Source organism: Cupressus sempervirens, chromosome 4 (genome assembly GCF_028749045.1).
Source record: "Cupressus sempervirens isolate cs-2001-9-10 chromosome 4, ASM2874904v1, whole genome shotgun sequence".
NCBI classification, from domain to species: Eukaryota; Viridiplantae; Streptophyta; class Pinopsida; order Cupressales; family Cupressaceae; genus Cupressus; species Cupressus sempervirens.
The window spans coordinates 14,026,472-14,054,016 of record NC_143121.1 but is presented as its reverse complement, the minus strand read 5'-3'; the positions used below and the strand labels follow the sequence as shown (position 1 = coordinate 14,054,016).

Below are 27,545 nucleotides of genomic sequence, written 5' to 3'. Positions count from 1 at the left end.
TATATTGAATGACCAATCAAGATAGTGATCTTCAATATGATGACCCCCTTGATGTATGGATGTCTTGCACCATACTACCCAACTTTAAAGGAACTCAAGTACCTTCGGATGGAATTAAGAGTATACCTAGCTTTCAAAATCTCTACTTCATTCAACCATGTAACATTCTCTTGTTGTGTATCCTTCCATTTAACCAAATAGGAATAATAAGTACCCCTCCTAGTCTACTTTGTAACCTTCTTGTCAAGTATGCATTCAATTTGAGGTGGGGTATTCTTTGGTAGTTGTGTAAGGTTTTCTTGAACATTAACACCTTGAGAAATACCTAGTCTTATTTGTAACCTTCTTGTCAAGTATGAATTCAATTTGAGGTGGGATATTCTTTGGTAGTTGTGTAAGGTTTTCTTGAACATTAACACCTTGAGAAATACCTATACCTACAATATTGTCAAGAATAGGGGGTTTGAAAGCATAAATATCAGAAATATTAAAAATAGGAGATAATGCACAATTTTGTATATTATAATGTATTTCTATAAGTTTCGCAATTACAATGCGAGAAAGTTTAAGGTAGCATTAACTTGATAGATTAAAGTCTCTATGTAGATTAAATAAAAAGCCAATAGGCTACAAATGGGAATGGTTAAGATGAAGATAAGAAATGCAACATAGATGACATGTTGTGAATGAGACCTTTATAGATCCTTAAAAATAGGGGCGGAGTAAAAGAGTTAAAAATAGAGTAAACAGGGCACCAAATATGTCAACTCAAAACACGGATTCTTCATTGATATGGCCAATCAAAACCTTATACTGCCTCTATTATGGACTAATAGATCACAGAACTCAAAAGTAGTATCTTGTTTTTCTTTGTTTTTGGTTCGTAATTTTTAAAATTTTTACAACCTTGTGATCACACATCACATGCTAGAAGAAGATTTCAAGGCTTTTAATTGGACTAGTGTATCAACAAGAAAATGTTGAGGCAGTATGGCTATATCAATAGTGCCTTCTAACATTTGAATCACTTTTCTCATGGTATATGCATAGATTCCTCTTGTTTTGCAGATTACATTTGGATTATATGGATGTCTAAATTTAGTACTTCAACTAATTTGCAACTAATAGAATAGGAGTACACAAGTGTCAACATTGTCAATTTTGGAGGATTGAATTTACAAAGCTTTAATCGGATCATCATCTTTTATAGATTCTAAGATTCTAGTATTGTAAGTTATTTATAGGTAGTGTGATAGTTCAACTTGTAAAGCATAGTGATATAGGCTATTTGTACCTTAAGGTTACATTTCACTACATTTTTCTTGAGGTTTACGGTATAACAACATCAAAACATTTTTTATATAGAAATTATTTTATTTCAAGAAATTGGGAGAACTTTAAAATCTAACAAGTTTAATGGTGTATTTTACACAATTATTTTGATGATTGATATGTAACATTTCATGTAGATAAGATGAATGAAAGTAATACCTGACAAGATGGATACAATAAATGATCATTTTATAATCTAGTCTACTTTTTTGAGCACTCATAAATTTGTATGCAATACTATACTCATCTTCAATAATTGTGTAATTTTTTTAACAAATTCAATAATCAATTGGTACCTTATCTAGCATCCACCTAGTCAGATGCAATTTTGACCAATTTTAATAGATTTTAGTATCTCTTAATTATGCCATTTTACCCAAAACATCTCTTCATGTTTTCAGAACCTAAAGCACTCTAATAAAATCCTACATATTTTTTGACAAGACTACATGACACGTAACTATTTTTACTTAATTTAGTGTCATAACATATGTTCCTCTTTTAAACTAACCCTTTTTTGCTTTGTTATAGGGTTAACTATGATTATATTGTAACACTAACCCTTTGATTTGATTATTGTGGCAGCCATAGTTCTCTAAGATGCAATTGTGGTAATTCATACTTGAACTAGTTGGTCTTGTTTATCTATATTTGTGTACCTTGATTGTCATTGAAGGCCAAGTCGATTTGTTTGAGTTACAACTAAATTTACCTATTCCTGATAGTAGACATAGTTTTAATGTTAAGTGCTTTTGTGGAGTGAATTGAAGTATTAGCTAATTGTCAGTATTCATTTTCTATGAATGGTCTGTGAATGTTAGAGGTGGGGTCACTTTCCCTAGGTGTTCAATCAAGTGCATTTATATTCATATGTTTTTAGTCAAGTGTAGCTTTATATTCTTAATTGTGTAAAATTATTATATTACAATATGGTATATTTTACTACTATTTGACATGCATGTATTATTATGCTACATAGCTTATTTTGTATTTGTGTACAAGTGCATAAGAGTTACCATATGTCACTACATGGTCCTAGAGTTTGATATACATGTTACCTTATGTGCATAAGAGTTACCAATAGAGAGCAGTACTGTTGAAGCTGATCCATTTCCTAGAGTAGTGCGTGTGACTAGTACTAGTTCATATGAAGGCATATTGTTACTAAATAAGAAAACTATGTTTCTGTTAAAAGAACAAAAGCTTCCAAGTGCTTTAAAATTGTTATTATTTAAAGTGTAAATTTAGTTTAATTTTATGTTACTCATTTTGGACTAATAAATCATTTATGTTTTTGTAGGTAATAATGCTTTCTTTGAATATATTTTTCATATGACATAGAGACTATTTGGACCCACCATACATAAAAGGTACATAGTTTCATATCATTGCTACATAATTTTTCTTTTCTTCCATTTACTATAATATATTAAATTTATTGATCTAACAATCTATTTGTTTTTAAAAAGGTTGAATTTACAAGCCATGGAATTAAACAATTAGCTCATTACATCTTTTGAGGACAAATTTAGAAAAAACATTTTTGACACTAGCCTACTTCTTGAAAGAGTAGCAAAGCATATAAAGGTTGTGAGGGATCAATATAGAAAGGATCTTAAGGATAATCCAAAGTACAAACATCCTCCTATGATCCTACTAATAGAGTGGAATGAAATAATAAAAGATACAAAGGAGAAAAGGCTATGTAAAGATAGAGTAAATGAAGCAGCACGGGGTAGAAAAAGGTATGCCATGATAGTATTAAGTATATCATAATCATGCACTAATTATTAATATTTGAAGATATATAATCTAAGATGTTTGAAATTGTTCATAGATTGTATGATATATCTGTGGTTACAAAAGTGAGACTATAAAATTTTGGCCAACACAAAATTGGCTCTAGTCGCTATATGAATCTCCAATCTTGACTTGTAAGTAGAAGCAATGAAATTTGATATATATATTTTTAATATAATGTTGCCAAAAATTTTGTTTATTGAAACCATTCATGGAAAACTATGATATTAAGAAAACAAATATAGGGCACATAGTTCAATGTGGAGGTCATAAATGAAGCTAGAAAATTTTCTTTGAAGGAAGGCTATAAAGTTGTGGCTACACGCCTACACAAAGAATCTGTAAGCCTTGCCCAAAAATCTACTGTACCAAATGATATCTCTGTTGGCATAAAGGTATTTTCCATTAGTGACAACACTCATTATATAGTTCAAACCAAGCGTCGAAGACACAGTTCAAATCGAGCGTCGAAGACACAGTTCAAACCAAGTAAAGTTGCACTTAGTGTTAGCCGAGTAAAGATAGAAGTAGTATTAACTGAGTAAAGATGGACACAGTGTTAACCGAGTGAAGATGTACTTAGTGTTAACTAAGTAAAGATGGACTCAGTATTGATCGAGTGAAGAAGGACTCAGTGTTAACCGAGCTTAGTCGGTTAACAAAAAAATTAGTTTTTACCAAGTGACACTATATCTACTGAGTCACCAGTGGTTACCGAGTTCCAAGCAACGTTGTATGACTAGTATGAACCGAGCCCCTACCTCTATCGAGTGCATGACAATGTCGTGTAACGTAGTGGATGTCGTGTATCAGAAGGTCATCAAGTCTGTCTAAAGAACTCAAGTTTATTTTAGTATTTGGCCGACTCAGTTATATTTTGTTCACTTGTGTTCAGCCGACCTTGCATCTATAATTACTGAAATGGTATATATATGTGTATAATATAGAGTTGTAACTATTGTAATGGATAAGAGACATGTATGAATATGTACATATTGTGATACAAGAGACATATGTGAAATTAGTGGCAGAGCTGTATATTAGCAAGGTTCACAAGGTGCAGTAAAGATTTCATCAATCATAAGAGGTGATTATTGCAAAGGATCTAATCAAGGTGAATCATCTAAAAATCCTCTAACAAGGTAGACTTAACAGTCTTTGTATAAATCTCCTAACAGAGTGCATACTTGTAAAGTGTGTTTTAAATCCTTTAACAAGGTGGATCTAGAAATCCTCTTTGCTCCTAACAGGGAAGATCACCAGAAGTGATCATTGTATGCCTTAACTGGCTAACTTCCTACTGCAGAAAAGAAGCTTTGTGGGTTTCATCCCCACCCCAGTTTTACTTTCTATTTTGGAAGGTTTCTGGGTCACCAAAATCTCTATGCATATGTGTTATGAATATTTATTTATCTCTTGCATGCATCAGATTAGGTGAATGAATGATTTTTAGTTTATGTTGAATTAACTTAAAAGTTGTATTGTTATTGATTCACCCCTCTCCTCTCAGTAACTTGTTATATCTTGAATATTTCCAAAAATTGGTATCAGAGCTGTTTGGTTCTTAGGACAAAGCTTGATAACTTGAGCAAAGATCAAAGTCAATGGAGATATTCAGACTGGAGAAAGTTATAGAAAATGAAAAGTTAGATCTAGAAATAGCCATGGTTCAACTCAAAGAAGCAAAGGAACATCTTTCTCAATCCCTAAAAAGAAGAAAGGAACTTGCAAGACAAATGGATGACCATCTTTATGTTGAAGAAAGGATTGAAGATTTGTTACCATCAAGTAATTCAGAAGAAGTTGACAAAGCAATCAAAGAACTTCTAGAAAAGAATGGATCTCTACAAGAAGAGGTAAGAAAGCTTAAAAGAGAGCAAGAAATATAGTCAATCAGGCTATGTAAAATTTTGGAACAAAGAAACAGAGCACAAGAAGAATCGAAAGATAGAAGTCATGAAATTCATAATCAATCCCATCAGCATGAAGATCTTATAGACCAACTCTCTAATGCAAATGAAGAAATCAGGATTATCAGAGCACAAAATGAAAGAATAAGGAATGATTTAAACACTGAAAAGAAAATCAATGAAAGTCTACAGAGTGACTTAATAACTAAAAGACAAATCAATGAAATCTTTAAAAATGACCTAATCTCTAAAAGGCAAGTCAATGAAAGAATGATGAAATCCCAAACAGATATAAATCAATTAAATCAACAAAATGAGGAAAACCTTCATAGACAAAAGGGTAAAGTTGGTCTTGGATACAAGGAAGAAGGTGAATCCTCCAAAAAATGTGAACAAAGGAATAAAAGACCCACTTGTAATCACTGTGGTAGGTTAGGACATACATCAAAAAAATGTTGGAGCAATGGTAAAGCAAAATTCAGTGGCAAATGCTTCAATTGTAATCAGCATGGTCATAAGGCAAATGAGCGTAAAGAAAAACCAAAATTTGAGGGCAACTATCACAAATGCAAAAAGCATGGTCACAAAGCATTCCAATGCAAAACCAAATCATTCAATCCAGCTAAACAGATTGTCAAAGCCATATTTGGATGGGACTACAACACCTAGTGCAGATGTCACTATTGTGGAGAATATGGACATTCTGGCATAAATTGTGCTAGACATCACCTAAGGAAAAAGGACACTATAGTAAGATGCTATACATGTACAAAACTTGGTCATATTGCTAAAAATTCCATGAATATCAAAAGAATTGAAGATAAGAAGAAAATAAAAAAAGACAACATTCGAAAGCAAATGAAGCAATAGTGGATTCCAAAATCTACCGAGCAAAATAAATCAAGTAATGGAAATGTCACTCAAGAAATGGGTGATTCCACCATTTCCAATTAATATTCATAAAAGAAATATTGGAAATGCATCCTCCAAGATTTATACTAAGCAGCTCCAAAGGAAGAAGGATGATCAAATCAGTATTTCAGATACACTTTGACTTCAGGACGGTTCAAGACTTTATCGAGTTTAGTTGGGTGTAACAAAGCTTCATTAACTGAGTAGCAGCTACCAAGTTAGGTCGGTAAAAGACTTTATCGAGTTTGGTTGGGTGCAACAAAGTTTCATTGACCGAGTGGTGTCAACCGAGCAAGGTCGGTTCGTAACCTAACCGAGTTAGGTTGGTACTTCAATGTTTTCATTTTATCATCGAGTTGATAATATCTACCGAGCTAGTGGATGACAACCAGTCATTTCATCTACCATCGTACCAAAACATTTATGGTGAATTTGTTGTCAAAAGGAGAAAAATTTGATCTCATTTTTCACTGCGAAGAGAGAGCTAACTTATCTTCTGCAATTCTAGAGCGAGCTTAAAGCATTTTCGAGCGATTTTTTTTTTTTTTTTAAAGGGCAAAGAATCTGTTCAGAATTTTTCTACACCTACCGAGTAGCAATGGCATCCGAAAGTGTCAGCTCCAAGGCAAACGAAAGAGGAACATAGCCAAACTGAAAATAGATGTTGGCCCTCTCATGATAACAGAAGGGAGAGGAGAAGATGAAGAAGAAACTGAGTCTGAAAAAGAAGAAGAGCCTCAACGAAAGAAAGGTAAGGTGACTATCACCAAACCTAAAAAAAAAACTACTGCATTTTTCTCCAGGAGAACAAGACAGGGAAAGAAGGAACCTATACTTGTTAAGCCTCCACTCACCCTTGAGGCAAGACTAAAGCAATTAGAGGCAGGAGCTAGCTTCACAAACTTCAAAGCATTAAAGTTTGAAACCAGAACAGAATAGGAGAAAATGCAGATTGAGGAACTGGTACTGAACAAAATGGGTAAATGGAAATGCTCCCCAGACAAGATAGCCTCTCAGATCTCCAAAGAGCTATTGGAGAGGTTGCAACCAAGATGGGAAGCTACAACCAAGACTATCAAAGACATTTATGAGCAGACCCTGAGGAATCTCCTACCGAGTCTCACTGATGCTAAAGTGAAGAAATCACTGAAAGACCACGAAGGTAACATGATGATTAGATTCCACACTTGTTTGATACTTGTCAAAGAAATTGAGCATGTAGTAAATGATGCAACAAACATGTGGAAAAATATCTATGATCTACACAAACCTAGTGATGATACTATTGAAATCAAGGACAATGATAGCAGTGATGATAATGATGATGATGGTGGTGGTGATGACATTGAAGAAATTCCAGAAGACCTGCAATCATTAATGTTAGAAGTTGAGGAAGAAGCTGAAAGAGAAATGAAGGAAGAAGCAGAACAAGCTAAGGAGGAAGAAGATCCACTAATAATTGCAGCCAAAGTCATTGCATCTCTTTCTCACTCTCCACCTAAAATAGGTACATCAACTATGGAGATAGCTTCTACTAGTGAGATTGTGAGCTCAATAGCCTCATCAATTAATCAATCTTCACCTGTCTCCTCTCAGCTCCGTGTACCATCTATGCAAGTGTCTACCACTTCATTAACCAAGCTGCAGCCACCTTCTTTGACCGAGTTATCCTCAGTCACAGCAGTAATTTTTTCAAGTATATCAACTTCTACTGTAGAGTGTACAGTAAGTGTACCTACAGGTACTACAATTTTGACTTCTCCTGCTCCAATTTTGGCAACTGATTCTCCCACTCCATCCTGTACAACAATTTTGGGAGCAACACCAATTTTTGATACTACTAGCACTTCTCTCATTCTTTCTCTAGTTAGCCCTATTCAATTTTTGTCAGCTAGTCGAGCATCATCAACTATTGCTTCAATTTCAAAGGGCAAAGGTGTAGTCACTGCAGAAAAGCCAAAGAGATACATGTTTTCCAGTAAGGCAGTGCATGAGAAAATAGATCTGGATAAGGACATTGTCATTCCTAAGATAGATCTAGATACTATATCAGTTGATGAAATGAGAATTCTCAATCAGCTATCAGAACAGAAAGCTAGGCAAAAATAGCTGAGGCATGAGAGAGACCAGGAATATAGCATTATTGAGAATGCTAAGAATATCATAATAGATTCTATAGGGGTTGAAGTAGATTCTACTCAACACATTTTCATTTAGTTAGAAGAGGTTGTATATAAATTTAATGAGGACAGTTTCGGCCAAGAGAAATTGATTGAAAAGGCAGAGAAGAAATTTGACAATAAGGTGCTTGAGTGCATTGCTCAGCATATTGTAGTAAAATAGGCAAAATTGTCTACAATTTTGAGTAATTTTGAACATTCTTTTAATAATGTAACTTCACTTTTTGGAAAACTCTGTGATGTTACCTAGTTTACTAAGGAAATAAGAGAAAAGTTGAATAAAATTGATGCGGATATGAAGGTCAATGCCCAAATGCTGCAATCTGACCATAGTGCAAGTTCATCCCATCATCTAAGAATAAGGTTTTTGTTAGAGAAACAGGTAGAATTGTTGAGAGAGGAAGCAAGGATCAGGTCTACTCTAATTGACATCCAGAATATGATCCTTCCTGTCACGGACACAATGTAGAAGCATATTGCTCATTCTAAAACATTGATCCATGCCAACAACTTTTCTATTGTAGATCACATGATTGAACTCTCTGTAGAAGTTCAAATTGCACTCTCCACCAGCAAAATTTTGTAAGAAAATTGGGATAAGACTTTGGCTCTTATTCTCAAGGTACATTCAAAATTTATCTCTCATTTTGGAATCTTCGTGTAATTATATACTGTTTGGCATTATTGTCAAAAAGGGGGAGATAGACTTCAAGAGCTAACTGTACAAAAGAGATATGTATTGACTTATAAATACTATACATATTGAATGGGGGAGATATATGTAAATAAAAGGATATGTGTTGCAAGATTTGCAAAAAGATCAATTTTGAACTGTATGTCATTTTTATTTTGCACATAAACTTTGATTCATAATTGTTTTTGTCACTAATGCCAAAGGGGGAAATTGTTGGCATAAAGGTATTTGCCATTAGTGACAACACTCATTATACAATTCAAACCAAGCATCGAAGACACAGTTCAAATCGAGCATCGAAGACACAGTTCAAACCAAGCATCAAAGACACAGTTCAAACCGAGTAAAGTTGCACTTAGCGTTAACCGAGTAAAGATAGAAGCAGTATTAACCGAGTAAAGATGGATGCAGTGTTAATCGAGTGAAGATGTACTTAGTTTTAATCGAGTAAAGATGGACTCAGTATTGACCGAGTGAAGAAGGACTCAGTGTTAACCGAGCTCAGTCGGTTAACAAAGAAATTAGTTTTTACCGAGTGACACTATATCTACCGAGTCACTAATGGTTACCGAGTTCCAAGCAACGTTGTATGACTAGTATCAACCGAACCCCTACCTCTACCGAGTGCATGACAATGCTGTGTAACATAGTGGATGTCGTGTATCAGAAGGTCATCAAGTCTGTTTGAAGAACTCGAGTTTATTTTACTATTTGGCTGACTCAGTTATATTTTGTTTACTTGTGTTCAGCCGACCTTGCATCTATAATTACTGAAATGGTATATATATGTGTATAATACAGAGTTGCATCTGTTGTAATGGATAAGAGACATGTATGAATATGTACATATTGTGATACAAGAGACAGATGCGAATTCAGCAGCAGAGCAGTATATTAGCAAGGTTCACAAGGTGCAGTAAAGATTTCATCAATCACAAGAGGTGATTATTGCAAAGGATCTAATCAAGGTATATGTAGATCTGATTGGTTCATCCTAACAGGTGAATCATCTAAAAATCCTCTAACAATGTAGACTTAACAGTCTTTGTATAAATCTCCTAACAGAGTGCATACTTGTAAAGTGTGTTTTAAATCCTTTAACAAGGTGGATCTAGCAATCCTCTTTGCTCCTAACAAGGCAGATCACCAGAAGTGATCATTGTATGCCTTAACCAGCTAACTTCCTATTGCAAAAAAGAAGCTTTGTGGGTTTCATCCCCACCCCAGTTTTACTTTCTATTTTGGAAGGTTTCTGGGTCACCAAAATCTCTGTGCATATGTGTTATGAATATTTATTTATCTCTTGCATGCATCAGATTAGGTGAATGAATGATTTTCAGTTTATGTTGAATTAACTTAAAAGTTGTATTGTTACTGATTCACCCCTCCCCTCTTAGTAACTTGTTATATCTTGAATATTTCCAACAATCTCATATGTAATTTGGTCAGATGAAAAGTAAATGACATTGAATAGTTGAGAAGATTCTTTTTTCGTATTAGTTTTGATCGTAAATTGATTGCATAACAATTTGCATAACGTTTTACTGTAGCCTTCATATCCTACCATAGAACTTGCTCGTGACGAAGGCCATAATGTGCATTATAGTGGTGGAGGTATTAATTTTCTATTGGATATTAATTATATAGTTATGAATAAAATTTAACATCTTCAATTATAATTTGACGTGTATCCTTTTTTTTAATTTTTCAAAGCATGTTGAACATCATGCTAAAGGAGTGGATCATGTTCCAAGTGTTCAACATTTTGGCATGGTGGCGGATCAAAATTTTAATGTACATGATGTGGCATTGTCAAGTAAGAAAAATACATGCTATGTTGTGCTTGTACTTAATTATAGACTTGTAATAGTTCAAAAAAGAAAAAGAGTATACCAATTTATCCCATTTACTTCTTCTTGCAACAAAGCCCCTTTTAGTGCAACAACCTCCTACTCCTCCAAAGAGAAGGAGCCATCATAATTTTACATTACACATTCAAGAAGAGGAGTAGAATGGTGCAAATATGGATGCTCCTATGAGCGCTTTTCTTAAGAGAGCTCAAAAAAAAAAAAAAATGATGTTTTAAAAATCTTCTTTGATAAACCTTGTTGGATAATGAAAGAACTTTGTTTTAAGTAATTATGTATGAATGATGCTTATTAACACTGATTTTTATTTTATGTTAATAAATATTGTTATGTGTTAATGAAGTCTAGTTTAGTATTGTGTATTAATGAATTTTATATCATATTAATGAATGTTATGTGATTGTATTGATTGAATGTTATAGCTCATAAATGAATGAATGAAGTGTGTAATTAGATGATAATGGGGAATTTAGATTGATGTTAGGGGGAGGGGGTGAGACTAGATGAGCTTCCACCTTCACATGGTTGGCCTTGTCAAGTAAAGAATATTATAGTATTCTTGAAACCAAGTGAAGCTCAAACTAACATAAAATGGACACTTTGCATGTGGTAGGTCTAAAATGATCCATGAATACTATTGCCCATAACATGAATTTGTGAAATACATTCTGATATCACCAATTTCAACACTCTATTCAAAGCATAGGAGTGGCCTATATTTATTCAAACTCTACTTATTTTCCTAAATCCCTCCTTTCTTGAGAATTGGATAAAACTTTCTATTTCTTTTCACGTATTTTTATCTAAATCTTTTATTCCATTGTGTCTAAAGAATGGATTTCATCTTTGTTCATGGTCCCATTAATTCTTGTGTATATGAAAATTGTCGTTGTTCTTTCTCCTTGTGATAAAAAATCCTTTTTTTATGAATAAGCTAATATCTCCTTATTAAGCCATTCATCTAGCAATGAATATTTTTACTTCCCTTTGGTTTCATCTCTTTTGTTCTTTTATTTATCATATTTCCATTTGTTGTAATCTCATTAATTTTCTCTCCTCTAGAATCTATTTCTGGATCTGTGATTTGGATAATGATATTATTTATTTTGTGTAATTATTTAATCTACTATTGGATTTAGATGGTCTCTATTGGAACTTTCTTGAGGTAAGGGGTTCATTCCCATTTACATAATTGTATATAAGATTATGTTCTTTTGTAAGCTTTAGAAAGTTTTGGCCTGTTCAATTTTAACTTGTTTCCCACATTCTCAGCAACTCCCTACACTTACATTATTGAATAGTATGCCTAATGGATTTAACCTTGGTCCTTTCCAAGATTTTGGAGTCTTCTACTTTTTTGAAGAAAAAGTTGTCCCCATTTAGATCCATTTTTTGAGTTTGGGGGCAGGGGGCAGGGTTTCTAATTGGACCTCATTGATGGAAAATAGATATATTCAAAAGTGATCCCAATTGGAAAGAAGTATAGATATGTATAAATAATATTAGATCAATGGGGAATGTATCATTCTCAATGCTAGACTTTATCCATTGATGTCTGATAAACATTTCTAAGATTTAAATATCCTCACCAAAGAAAATTCAAGTGTAAAACTTGATGACTTACTCATTTTATTATGGGGGTAGGCATTTGGTGTATATATACATCATAGTCGAGTGTCCTTGAAAAATCCTCTTGTTGTTGAAAAAGTGAACAAATCACAAAGCTTGGGTATGCCACCTCTAAAAGATGACTTAGCCTATTCTTGCAAACTATTATGGAGATGACTTATTATGTTTAGTATATGCAGGATAATCATCTTTCAATATGCTTCAAATGGATCGCTCTTTGAGAATTTACATGGTGTGCAACTTGGACATCTGCATATGTAATCATCTTTGTAAATCAAGGTTAAGTTGTGCAATGTACTCTACATAGTTTTATAATTATGATCTTAATTTTTTAGTGCACACACTAACTCATTGTCCAACTATTGTCTATAGTATGTACAGGAAATGAGTGTCTCACATGGAAGTAGCAGATGCAAATTATCACAAGAATAGCATATTGTTTAGCATACCAGCATCATTCTTATGATCCCCCCATTATTCATGGACACCTTTGATCTAGTAATATTCTTCTAATAGAAGACTATGTTGTAAAGGTGATTTACCACAATAATTAGGTCATATAACTAATTTTATTTGATTATATCCATTCTAGAGATCCTAGATATGTTGTTTTAGTATTGTATGTTATTAACGATATTGAATTTGTCACTATTACTTTTGATATAGATTCTTTATTGTTTCAAATCACACTCTATGACCCATCATCTTATTAATATTTTTTCTTGAACTTTCTATTTTTTTCACAGATACTTAATTATAGAGTGTATGATTTGAAATTTAAAATGTTATAAAAAAAATACCCTCTTATTGTTAGATATATATACATGTTTAAAACATGGCTCTTCTAGGACAATAATATGGATGTATCTTTATAGGGGTGTTCACATTGGGTATACCATGGGGTAAGTGCACAAAGTTGTGGTGCCAAAAGGGGGGTATAAATGGACATCTTTTTCTTGAAATCTGCAAATTTTGAACTTCAACAAGAATTTGAACAGATATGACCAAAAAAAAAGTCGTAGTCCTTTGAATCTAGTTTCTAAACTACTAATTTTTTTTCAAAATGGTTTAGTTTTATGTCCTCAAAAAAGGGGGCCACAAAAAGTGGTACTGTTTATTCCAAAAAAAAAAACACAGTACAAAGTGTGGCCCAAAAAAAAAATTTAATCGCTCTGGTCAAAATTTACTTAACACTATGTAGTTTATCCCAAATTTTTTGGGTAATTTTATAATGTGTATTTTTTTTTTATGAATTTTTTAACTAGACACATCCCAAAAATGTGAAATATCTGTGTGCTCCCCCTAGAAATAATTGAAAACTAATCTAAAATCAAAAACTACTTTTTTTCAATGTGTGTAGAATGGAGTATAGTTTCTAAAAAACTAAGTTGTTACAAAATTTGATGAACGAGCTAAAATCTATAGCCCAATTAGTACATGGTGGTTTTTGACAAAAAATGAACATACATTCAAAAGAAATTATAGATGAAAGGCTTGAAATAGTTCAAATTAAAAATAAATTATATGGTTAGATAGCTAACACAGAGACCTATAATGCTATGTAACCTGATCTTATCGATACCCAACCAAAAGAAATCTTGAAGGGGAGCACAGAAGAAAAACAAACATTTTTTGTATGTTTTCTGGAGAACACGTCTCAGGCCTGTTCATCAAATCCAAACCTTTGGGTTGGATCTCCAAGGCAAACCCAAGCCTTAGGCTTGGGTTTGATCAAGGTTTAAATAGTGCATGTACCCTATAGCATGCACATGCTATAGCATGCACGCGCTATTTAAACCTCAGTTCTAAATAGCGCATGCATGCTATAGGTTGCATGCACTATTAAGATGTAAGTTGCAAAAGAGAACTAGGTGGGGGAGATAGGGGAATGGCTATGTGTGTGCATGAAATAGATAGAGAGAAAGTAGGAGATAAGAGAGGGGAGAGTGTACAGGATGGGAGAGAGAAAGTTAGAAAGAGTAGGGGTGGCAAAGAGAGTATAGGTTGAGAGAGAGAGAGAGAGAGAGAGAGAGAGAGAGAGAGTAGGGGTGGAAAAGAGAGGAAGTGTGAGAGAGAGTAGGGATGAAAAGGAGGGAGTGTTAGATGGGGGAAAGAGATTTAAAGAAGGGTTTGGGAGAGAGAGGAAGTGTGAGAGAGAGTACAGGTTGGGAGAGAGAGATTAAGAGTAGGGGATGGAGGAGAGAGAGAGTAGGAAATGGGAGACGAAGTGGGAGAGGAAGAACTTGACAGAGGAGGATGGGAGTGCATGTGTGTGAAAGAGAGAGAGTATGGAATGGGAGAGGAGGAAGACAAAGTAGCTCAAGAGAGAATAGGGGACAGAAGAGAGAGTAGGGCAATGGGAGAGGGATTGGGAGAGGGGGAGACAGGGGAGAATAGAAATGTGTGTAAGAGAGAAAGAGAGAGAGAGAGAGAGAGAGAGAGAGAGAGAGAGAGAGAGAGAGAGAGAGAGAGAGAGAGTAGGGGATAGGAGAGAGTGTGAAAATTTAAGAGAGACTAGAGGGTAGTAGAGAGAGAGAGTGGAGAGGGAGAGAGTGAGAGTGAGAGTGAGAGTGAGAGAGAGTAGGTAGTGGGAGAGGGAGAGCAAGTGAGACAAAAAGTAGGGGATGGAAGAGGGGAGAGGGGGGATGGGTGTGTATGTGTGTGAAAGAGATAGAGTCAAGAATGAGAGAGGGGAGAGAGAGATAGAGAGAGTAGGAAATAGTAGAGGGATGGGAGAGAGAGAGAGAGAGAGAGAGAGAGAGAGAGAGAGAGAGAGAGAGTAGGAAGTGGGAGGAAGAGAGAGGTGGAATGGAAGTATTTAAGAGAGATAGAGTAGGGAATGGGAGAGAGTAGGTAGTGGGACAAGGACTATGAGAGAGAGAGGGGGGAATGCGAATATTTATTTAGAAGAGAGATAGAGTAAAGGATGGGAGAGAGTATGAGAGTTTGAGAAAAAGTAGTAGGGAATGGGAGAGAGTGAGATTAAGGGATGGGAGGGAGAGAGAGAGAGAGAGAGAGAGAGAGAGAGAGAGAGAGAGTAGAGGGGAAGAAAGAGAACTTGAGATAGATAGACAGTAGGTGGTAGGAGAGGGAGTGGGAGAGGGAGAGGGAGAGGGAGAGAAATAGGGGGGATGGGAGTGTGTGTGAAAAATGTAGAGAGGGGGGGATGGGAGAGAAGAAGAAGAGTGGGGGGATAAGAGTGTGCGTATCTATGAAAGTGAGAGAGTAGGGGATGGGAGAGAGTGTGAAAGTGTGAAAGTAGGGGGTGGCAGAGAGAAAGTACGATGATGGGGGAGAGAAAGTAGGTAGTGGGAGAGGAAAAGAGAGAGGGAGGATGGGAGTGTGTGCGTAAGAGAGACAGAGCAGGGGATGGGAGAGAGTGTGACAGTGTGAGAGTAGGGGGTGGCTGAGAGAGAGAGAGTACAATGATGGGGGAGAGAAAGTAGGTAGTGGGAGAGGGAAAGAGAGAGGGGGGGATGGGGGTGTATGTGTAAGAGAGATAGAGTAGGGGATGGGAGAGAGTGAGAGTGTGAGAGAGTAGGGGATGGGGGAGAGTGTGAGAGTGTGAGAGAGTAGGGGATGGGAGACAAGAGAGAGAGCAGGGGATGGGGGAGAGAAAGTAGGTGATGGGAGAGAGAGTGGGAGAGGTAGAGAGAGCTTGTACAAGATGGGGGAGAGAGAGAGTAGAGAGGGAGAGAGAGAACTTGAGAGAGAGAGATAGTAGGTAGTAGTAGTGTGACTATGAGAGAGAGTAAGGGGTGGTAGAGAGAGTACGATGATGGGGGAGAGAAAGTAGGCAGTGGGAGAGGGAGAGAGAGGGGGAATGGGAATGTGTGTAAGAGAGACAAAGTAGGGGATGGGAGAGAAGAGAGAGATTAGGGGATGGGGGAGAGAAATTAAGTGGTAGGAGAGGGAGAGCGAGAGAGATAGGGGGGATAAGAGTGTGTGTGAGAGATCTAAAGAGCCAGGGATGGGAGAGGAGAGGGGGTGAGAGAGGTAGAGAGAGTAGGTGGTGGGAGAGGGAGAGTGAGAGAGAGTAAAGGATGGGAGAGAGTAGGAAGAGAGAGAGAGGGAGGGGTTGGGAGAGAGATTAGGGAGGATAGAGAGTAGGGAGGATGGGGAGTAATGTGTTTTGAGATAGTGTGTACGTGCTATAGTGCATATGCACTATCTCAAATCACCAAAAAATGGTCAAAAATCAACCTTCGGACCCATTTTAACCATTTTAAACTTTTGTTCTATTATGCTCTTTGTTATTCCGACAAAAAACACGGGTTTCAACATCTAACAAACACTATTTCAACACTTTTGGAAGCTAGCAAACACCAAATTCAATCATTGGATACGTGATTTGAAGAATTTTTGAATATTCCTTTAATAGAAAAGGTTAGTGCAATCCATTTTAAATATTGTTTGTCGATATATAGATACAAATTTGATTATAATTTCATATTTTATGTAATATATAGTGAATTCACTGAAAATTGTATGTTTGAATGAAATGTTATTTCGAAATGGTTAGAAATTTGACAAGTTGTTTAATATATATCGTGTATTCATTCAAATAATTATAATTTTTATATGTAATTGAATAATTTGTAATTTACACATTTTAAGTAATTCAAATGTTTGAATAATTTGACATGTAGAAATGCAAATAGGGAGAGAGATTTGACAATTAAAAGAGATAAAATGAAATTACTACATGAACAAAGAAAATTGCAAAGAAATGATGAAGAATTAACTTTTGAAGAGGATCAAGAACCACCAGTACAAAGAAACAAGGAGGAAGAATTAGAAAGAAAAAGAGAACGAATGAGATTGTTATGCTCAAGAAGACAATTTAATTGTGAAGCTACACCATCCTCCAATGTTGGAGTCATATCGTCCGCTACACCATCTTCGAATGTTGGAGTCATATCATGCGCTACACAATCTTCCAATGTTGAAGTCATATCATCCTCTCATGTTGAAGAGACACTGATTTATAGATCTGATGACATACACACTCCATCATGTCATGTTGAAAGCACAATATGATATTCCATCTTTTACATCTTATTGCCAAGGCATATCATCTTTAGTTCAAGGTACGAAATACACTCAACCTTGTATTGATGTTCAAAATGTTGAGAATTGAAGAGATTAGAACACCTTCTAGAATTCATTTTAGAAAACCAAAATATTTGATTGATATTGATACTAACATTTAGAAATCAATGCCTGACAAGATTAGCAAGTGTACTTGTCAAAGAAAAGTTAATCATATGTGGTGATTATTTTTTGAAGAATTAAATATTACAGGTCAATGCCAATTATTGGTTGAAATGATGAGGAATTTTAAATTTAGGCCTATCATGAAGATTCTTGGGCTAAGAATGATGGATGATTCAAATGAAAGAAATATTGTAAAGAATCTAATGAGTGCTTATGACAAAGTGGGTTCTAAATCATGCACCAAAGATAGTAATATCACAAGATGAGTACTGACATCAACAATAGTAAGTATCCAAATGAAGAAAGCTCGACTCATGAGAAAGACAAGCAAAACATTAAAAATTGGTAGAGGTACCTTAAGGAGAGCCATGCTAAGGCATGAGAGATTAGAAGAACCAACAAAAAATGAGTTATGGACATTTAGTGGTAGAATACCGCAAAAGGATAAAGAAATTAGTGAAACCTTGAAATCATTCATCGAAGATTTTTGGAAAAATAACACATGTGTTTCTCCTAATCAAAGAGATGTTGTAAGAAGGAGGATTGGTAGCCGAAATCGTGAGCCACATGCGAAACATTTTTTGGACTCAACTCAGACAAAAAATTTTCCAAAATTTATTGATATGTATCCTCAAATTAAAATAAGTCAAAGATTTTTTGAGATGGGTAAACCTTTTTATGTGAAAATAAATCACACACGCACAACTTGTTGTTGTAGGATACATATTGAATTTTCTATTTATTTTGACGTTTTTAGGCACATATGCATAGTTTTGCATTCTTAGTTTGTTTTACAAGATTTTAACATAAAAGAGCCACCAAGATCTTCAAAGGAATTCATATCCAACATAATATGTGAAATAGGGGATGACCGACAATTTTACAAGACATCATGCTTGGATGTTACGTTCTTATTTTGTGGTTCTTTGCAACTTTTGTCAACTTGTCAACATATGGATAGTACACATGCAATTGGAAATGAAATAGTAGATTACAAAAAATTCAAGACAGTGACATATGCTCCAAAAGATGGGAAAAATGGTAAAAGATGTGATCTAGTTATTGAAAAGATTCCAGTGTATGAGTTCATGAAGATTTTTTGTGAAAAGATTATGTATGAGTATGTAAGGCATACCCATAGAGCTCGATGGTTGGATTTGCAATTTAAGTTGTGCAAGGATACGTTTCCATTAGATACCATTGTTTTGGTTGTAGATTTTGTAGAAAACTACACACTACAACCACAAAATGAGGTGCAAGCAAAGTATTATACATCTCAATAGGTTTCCATATTTGTTCAGCGATGATCGATCACATTCTATGGAGTTTGTACATGGCTGTTTTCAACTATTTTATGGAGATTTGGCTAATAGGGGCATCACATATCGTCAGCACATTATTTGGTTAGACAATTGTGCATCTCAATTCAAGAATGCACGGATGTTCTATTGGTTGAGCAGAATGCACAAGTTGTGTAGAATTCAATACATGTGGAATTTCACAGAGGCTGGTCATGGAAAGGGAGAGCATGATGGTGCAGGCGCATGCATCAAAAAAGCCTTAGCTCATGAAGAACTAAAGTACAAAGATGGAGCAATATTGATAGATGCAAAATCCATCATCTAGTGGTGTAACACTACAACGGGTCCAGGTAAGGAAGGTGAGTCTACGGTTCATAGATTTTTTTGGTTGATAGATAATACTAACATTGCACCATATCAGGATTGTTGCACACTAACAGGATCTAGTGAGTTGCACTCTTTTAGAAGCTCTAATGCAGCTTCATGGAGTATCAACACATGAAAAATGGCATGCTATTGTCCATCATGTGCAGAGGAAAATTGGGATGACTGTGAGTCGACTGAATGGGTGGACAAATGGGATATATGAGTTTTGGACCCAATTGACACCTATCGTCCCCCACAAGCACTGGAAATGGTAGAGCTGGATTCATCTATTGACTTTCACTACTTGTCAGATCTAGTGCAACTTGGTAATGTGTGTGTGTGTGTGTGTGTGTGTGTGTGTGTGTGTGTGTGTGTGTGTGTGTGTGTGTGTGTGTATACATATATATATATATATACATATATATATATATACATATATATATACATATATATATATATATATATATATATATATCTTTGTAATTTCAATATGTAACTTTATAACTTTTACCCAAGTTTTTTCTAAATTAATGACCGCATTTTGTACATTTGTCACTGCAGGCCATGTTTTTGCTGTTATTGCACCTGAAGACAATGAAGAAGGGATAGATTATTTTTTGTCTGATTGTGTTGAAGCCAAACAAAAATTGGATCACTCAGTTATAGATGGTGAAGGTTTAGAGTACCATGTCGGTGCAGTGGTTGTAACAGGCACATGGCTTAGACGATATCCTATGAAGAATCCTAACTTGTGGTTATTCGAGGATTGGCAAACAGAGAGGAAGATTCTTCATTATTCAAACCTTTTTGTCGCATCAAATGTCCACTTGATAAAATATGGTGGAAAACCACATAATAAGATTCTTTGGAAAGTTCACGAGTCAGACTATGAGGCAATACTTGAGACATTAAAATGTCGAGCAGATCTAGTTGGCTCATTAGATTGAATTGGGAGAGAGAGAAAAAGTGATCAATTGGATCCAAATAAAATGTTACAACCTCTTCCCCAAGACTATCACATGAGTAAGGTGGACCGTATTTTTATGATGTGTAAGTGATGAGATTTAGTTTTGATTTGTTTAGAATCTAGATACATTATTTGAATTTATATTAGATTCTTTAATAGGACCCTTTTTTATTTAATCTTATCTTAGATTTTTTACTGTGCTAATTCTTCATTTATAGGTCACCAAAGAAGAGGGCTAATAAAGTTGATGCACAAGTGATAAAGGGTGAGATGCCGAAATCATCTACAAAATGGTATTATCAATTCACATCCTCAATATTTATTAGTGTTCTTTGTTCAAGTACCATTGTATGCTAATCATCTTATGCCTGGAATTGCAGAGGTTAAATTATGTCAATACTAAGGTTTTTAGCATCAATACTAAGGTTTTTAGAATCAATTGGTCACACTAAGTATATTAGTTGTATCATGAATCATTCTGAACCAATATGACTAAGATTCTTGGAAGAAGACTAAACCATATCATCTGTCTACTCCCTCTTTGTATAAGAGTTTGTCAAACAATGAGAATGAAACATTGATTATCACTCCCCCCTCAATGTAAAATTATCATTCATTGCATTTTGTAAAGTTTTAAGTCACTATCAACCTCTATATCATTGTGTTCTTCTTATCATCAAATTACAAAAATGATAATATGAATGATGACTTCTTCACATGAACTTGACAATTATAAATGCTACACCTTAATAAATGTTTGGGCTTGGTCTTTACCATTCGAGCTTATAATACAATACATTGGCTTCATTTGTATTTGGAAGTATTTATTATGTTTGTTCCAAAAGTCATTCTTCATTTTCCAATATGAAAATGTGACTATCATGAAAGGCATAGTCTTATAATTTGTAATTTGTATAATGGTATAAAAGCTAGGTTGTGGGTTTGAATCCATACAACCTATGATGAGTGAATAGTGTCATGCAAAAAACCCTTCATTTCTTTTTATATTTCAAACACATTCAACCATAATTACCAACATTACCACTATGAAGGGATGAAGTCTTGTAGGCTTATAGGTAAAATTTTGATTGGTAGTGATCTCCTTAACAAGGTGATCTTGCTACGAGGCAGACTAGTATCAGTGTCCAATGCAATACTCTCCTTCTAGTTCAGAAGCATATTTGACCCATTATCCTAATTGCTTCCCTCCCCAAATTTTCCATTACCCCCATGACCCTCCTTCTCATGCATTTATTCTATTTATTCTTCTACCTTCTCCTCCGCTTGGCCATTTTGCAACACCATCTGGATGGAACTCTAGCCTTCATCAAAACCATTATACATGACCTCTCCTTCTTCAAGATATTCTATAAAAAGTTCCTCAACCCTTGAACCTTTCAAAACCCCAATCTTAATGGAAGGCTTCTAGACCAAAGGAACTAGTAGATCCGGTTCTTTAAGAGAAAGAGACAACAAATCCAATTTTCTAGTGACTAGATGGAAAATTGGGGAAATCATTCCAATATCAATATAATAAGTAACTTAGTAATTATATCAATATAATTTAATTAATAAGAAAATGAATTTATTACTCTAACATATAGTACATTATTTTGCACACAAAGGTGTTGAATTTGATGCTTAACAGATTTACATACATGTGTAATAAATAATAAGTGTTTTAGCTTTGGGATCAACACTATAAAATGAAGGATGTCATACTACATTCATAGAGGTACCAAAATATTTTATTTGATATGGAGACAAAAGAAAATGTGTATTCTTCATAACTCCATTTGAGTCTCATGTATTATCATTTTCAGCTATTGACATCAGAGATTCCTTTACATCTTCATCATTGTATTGATCAATGAGTCCTTATTTCACTCACTAGTTCTAAGCCAATGACTAAGGTATGAAAGAGTTTACATTAAAATTTCATTAGTACTAAAATTCAATATAAAATTCATATATAATTTTGATTGTAACATGTCGAGTTACAGAAGATTCTAGACTAATGGACTAGTGAGCATGTTAGGAAGACCTCATTATATACACCATCTCCCACTTGTTGGCAATTAAAGGCAATTAGGGATTTATTTTATTCCCCTATCTGGAAAGAGTATATATCTAATGATGTACATTTTACACCTATATGGCATTATCGGGCATATGTTTTGTATAATTTTTTCTATGTATGTCATTTTTTACATATATTTCATGTATGACATTATTAGACATATGCTTATGATGTTTCAAATTATTGATAAATTAATTATATGACATTGTTAGACCTTATGGAATCAACTTTGATTTTTTGTTATCGCATTAGTTTGATGCCTGTATTACTGGATTAGTTGATTGGATGCTAAGATTTGATTATTGTGAATTTTAAGATATAATATTTTGGAAAATCAAGAAATTTCATAATGCATATTACCTTAGACCCATACAAATGTTTTTATATTTAAAGATCAATAGTTATCCATAGCTTACAAAGTTTAGCACCTTTATGTTGGTTGAATTCTTTGTTGAAATTTGTGACTATGGCTACATGAATGGTTTGAACATATGATTTTATCACATGTTCTAGATGTTTTTTCATGTGAATGGTTTTGTGTCACTTTAATTTTATGCCTATAAAACACTATATACAATGATGCTTCTTGTTAGCTTCAATAAGACCCTATCTTGCGCAACATGCTAAAACCTCAATAATGATTTTTTTTTGTTCATAGTTTGAATACCCATGTTTGTAGAGATTGATTCTATTAGTTTGATTTTATTAATATCCCCATGATATATTTTTAAATATTCCACATGTTTGGTTTTATATTCAATCAATCAACATATTTTCCTTTTACTTCTTCCACATTTGGCATATCCATCTAACAATGAACTTATGATACTCCCATCAAGAAGTGCAAGATTGCATAGTTTTATGGTGGATGTCTCTCTCTTTTTTAAATTCCAATTTTATTCATCTACATGAGTAAGGGAGATCAATTCCATTTCTTTCAATTGTATTTAAAGGTCATTAAAGTTTTTTCAAACAATGTGATTAAATAAATATTATTCAGCATTTACCTCTATCATGAAGGTTGATTCATTCCTCCTCTTATTTTACCAAATAATTTGGATGAATCACCCATGGCTCCTTACATTTCTTGAAGAAAATTTTCAAAGACTTTGCAACATGTCTTCTCTTCTTCCATATAGTTCATGTTCATTGAAGACATTTGGTCAAACAATATATATGCTTTGTATATTCTCACAACACCAATAGTCATGGTACAATGCTTACAAGATCCATAGTTGAAGAGAAGCTATGTGAAGCTTCTAGAACCATGGACCTATACTTAATTTAGTATTATTACATCCATGTTACTTATGAAAGTGGAAATTTCACATAGATAAGTAGGGAAACCAAAATTTAAAGCCAAACTTAACATAGAAAAGTAAAGCAAGCCTCAACTATATTCTCATTAAACACTGTGAATTAAAATATCTTTGATGGGGCATATCTTGAAGCTCGTGCAAGATATGGATGGGGTTATAGTTCCTACAAGACCATGTTGCAAAGACCTATAATAACCTTGCTTTCTTTTTGGAGATCGCATTCTATTTTCATTCTACAACGCCATTTCGAGTGATGCTGAAACTTGCAGTGTTGGCGAGTACAGAGTTGCCACTTGCCAAATCTCTCTTATCTTTCATCATGGGATCAAACTGTCTACTCCATTAGCTCCAGGTGGCTGGGTAAACCCTATCCCCAACCTCATCTTGTCCTCTTCAGTGCTCAAACGTTCTTAGGCATGCTGAATCAGAATGTCCCTAAGGGTCACTAAATGCCACAAGGCTGCAATATTTGATGGGGCATATCTCAGAGCTTGTGAAAGATATGGATGAGATTCTAATTCCTAAAGGACCATGTTGTAGAGACCTACAATAACCTCTCTCACTTTTTGGATATCACATTCCATTTTCATTCTACAACGCCATCTCGGGTGATGCTGAAACTTGCAGTGTTGGAGAGTACAGAGTTACCACCTGTGAAATCTCTCTCATCTTTCATTGTGGGATCAAACTGTCTACTCCATTAGCTCTAGGAGTTCAGGTAAACCCTATCCCCAACCTCATCTTGTCCCCTTTAGTGCTCAAACATTCTCAGGCACGCTGAACCAGAATGTCCCTAAGGGTCACTAAATGCCATAGGGCTGCAATTTTTGATGGGGTATATCTCGGAGCTCGTGTGAGATATGGATGAGATTCAAGTTCCTACAAGACCATGTTGCAGAGAAATACAATAACCTCTCTCACTTTTTATAGATCACATTTCATTTCCATTCTACAACGCCATCTCAGGTGATGCTAAAACTTGCAATGTTGGCTAGTACGAAGTTACCACCTGCCAAATCTCTATCATCTTTTGTCATGGGATCAAACTGTCTGCTCCATTAGCTTCAGGTAGTTGGGTAAACCCTATCCCCAACCTCATATTTTCCCCTCCAGTGCTCAAATGTTCTCAAGCACGCTGAACCAGAATGTCCCTAAGGGTCACTAAATGTCAGAGAGCTGGAATCTTTGACGGGGCATATCTCGGAGCTCCTGTGAGATATGGATGAGATTCCAATTCCTACAAGATTGTGTTGCAGAGACCTATAATAATCACTCTCAATTTTTTAAGATCACATTTCATTTTCATTCTACAATGCCATCTCGGGTGACGCTAAAACTTGCAGTGTTGGCCAGTACAAAATTGCCACCTACCAAATCTCTCTCATCTTTCGTCGTGGGATCAAATTGTCTGCTCCATTACCTCTGTGTGGTTAGGTAAACCCTATCCCCAACCTCATCTTGTCCCCTTTAGTGCTCGAATGTTCTCAAGTGTGCAGAACCGAAATGTCCCTAAGGGTCACTAAATGCCATAGGGCTGCAATTTTTGATGTGGCATAACTCAGAGCTCATGTGAGATATGGATGAGATTCTAGTTCTTACATGACCATGTTGTGGAGACCTACAATAACCTCTCTCACTTTTTTGAGATCACATTCTATTTTCATTCTACAAAGCCATCTCGGGTGATGCTAAAACTTGCAGTGTTAGCCAGTACAAAGTTGCCACCTGCCAAATCTCTCTCATCTTTCATCGTGGGATCAAACTTTCTACTCCATTAGCTCTGAGTGGCCAAGTAAATCCTATCCCTAACCTCATCTTGTCCCCTTCAGTGCTCGAACATTCTCAGGTGTGCTGAACCAAAATGTCCCTAAGGGTCAATAAATGCCAAAGGGTTACAATCTTTGATGGGGCATATCTTGGAGCTCGTGCGAGATATGGATGAGATTCTAGTTCCTACAAGACCGTGTTGTAGAGACATACAATAAGATCTCTCACCTTTTGGAGATCACATTCTATTTTCATTCTACAATGCCATCTCGGGTGATGCTGAAACTTGTAGTGTTGGCCAGTACAAAGTTGCCACCTACCAAATCTCTCTCATCTTTCATTGTGGGATCAAACTGTATGCTCCATTAGCTTTGGGTGGCTAGGTAAACTCTATCCCCAACCTTGTCTTGTCCCCTTCAGTGCTCAAACATTCTCAAGCACGCTGAATCAGAATGTCCCTAAGGGTCACTAAATGCCACAAGGCTGCAATATTTGACGGGGCATACCTCGAAGCTCGTGCAATATATGGATGAGATTCCAATTCCTACAGGACCGTGTTATAGAGACCTACAATAACCTCTCTCACTTTTTTTGACATTACATTCTATTTTCATTCTACAACACCATCTCGGGTGATGCTGAAACTTGCAGTGTGTGATGGAAGGATCTTAATTATATTGTTGGAAAGCATATCTAGCATGTAATTTTTGGAAAGAAAAATCATGGAACTTGGTAAATGTTTCATAAGTTAATGAAATGTGTTACTACTAGATTATGTAAATTTACGATTATATGATCTCCAAGAGTTTGGTTATGTTCTTTAGCGCACCTTGGATGCAAGGTAGTGTGTAGCTTCTACTCCCTCTTTGTGAGTAATGTTAGTCACTTTGTATATGTAAATTGGTTTTCAATTGGGTATGCTATTTTCAACCTTAATGGTGATGAAGGATTAGCTTGAATCAGCTTGTAACTATCTAGCCACCAGATTTTCTGTGATTCCATCAAATGCGGGTTTTGTTCGTATTTATTTATTTATTTTTATTTTTTGTGCTCTTGAACTTTGAGGCTTTGAATTTAAACTTGTACACTTTGGTTTTTGAAATTTTATTTTCTTTAGGTGGCTAGGAGGTATGTTCTATGTTGCTAGTTATGTTTTGTGATGTTCTCTATCAGGTTCAATGTGGAATATTGATAGAATGTATAAGGGAGTAGATTGAGAAGAACATACCATTCTCATTTTTGTAATACACTATTTATTATGTTTTAATTCCACTTGGACTCATTCCTCTTTTCGCAATCCCTGAGATTGCCAATTCTTATTAATTCGAGTAGAGACAAGATGAACTAGATTAATACAGTGACCTATAGATCGAAGGAGGATGGTTAAGAAATGGTCTACCAGAGATCAGCCAAGGATAAGGATAGCATAGTAAGAAAATGATTATTTATCCAGTGGATATAAGTCTTTTATATAACAAACCATTTTTATGCATAGTAAAAGAACTGAATATAGATTTGAAACATATTGATCACCTACAGTCTGATCATCTTCACAAGTATGCAACTTTTGTTTCACTATTTCATGTGGGTTTATTGAACTTTCTTTATGAGGTCATTTATAGATGGGATGTTCAAAGGTTGAGTTCCTATGGCCTGTCAATACTTTGACTATACTTTAAGTCAATGATTATCAATATGGGAAAAAATGGAACTTGTTGTATTTTGAAGTACTGAAAAGATGGCCTTGCCCTTCCCCAGGAGTTTTAGAAATGGGACACATTAGGTAAGAGAGTGAAAATGTTACTATCACTTCAATGCACATGACACAATTGGAAATGAAAATTTTGATGGTAATCATTTTGTGATAAGGGAGAGACTAGTGGTGATCATTGTTACTATCTCTTTAGTAGTGGATTTTTGTTTTCTCTTGAATTTGGTGGTGGGGGATCAGTGGTAAGTCTCCTTGGATATTCCTTCTTATGATGTTAGTGATGAAAAGTGTTGCTCTTTGAAAACACTTGTACAATCTTTTTTAAATTATTAGATAAAAATAGAGAATTGTAAGTATTAAACATGATTAGCCTTTAGTTCCTAGAAGATCTTTATTTCCCCATCAATGCATTTAGAAAGTTAAGTTTTAAGAAGATCATAAATTAAAAAAATTAGAGAAGCTATTTAAACATTTATATTGATTGGAAACATG

At 35.1% G+C, this 27,545-nt stretch overlaps 1 pseudogene; it reads left to right on the top strand.

The window, feature by feature from the left end:
• Positions 1-3,052: 3,052 nt before the first annotated feature.
• LOC149559690 (PI-PLC X domain-containing protein At5g67130-like) overlaps positions 3,053-27,545 on the top strand; it is a 110,670-nt pseudogene continuing 86,177 nt past the window's right edge.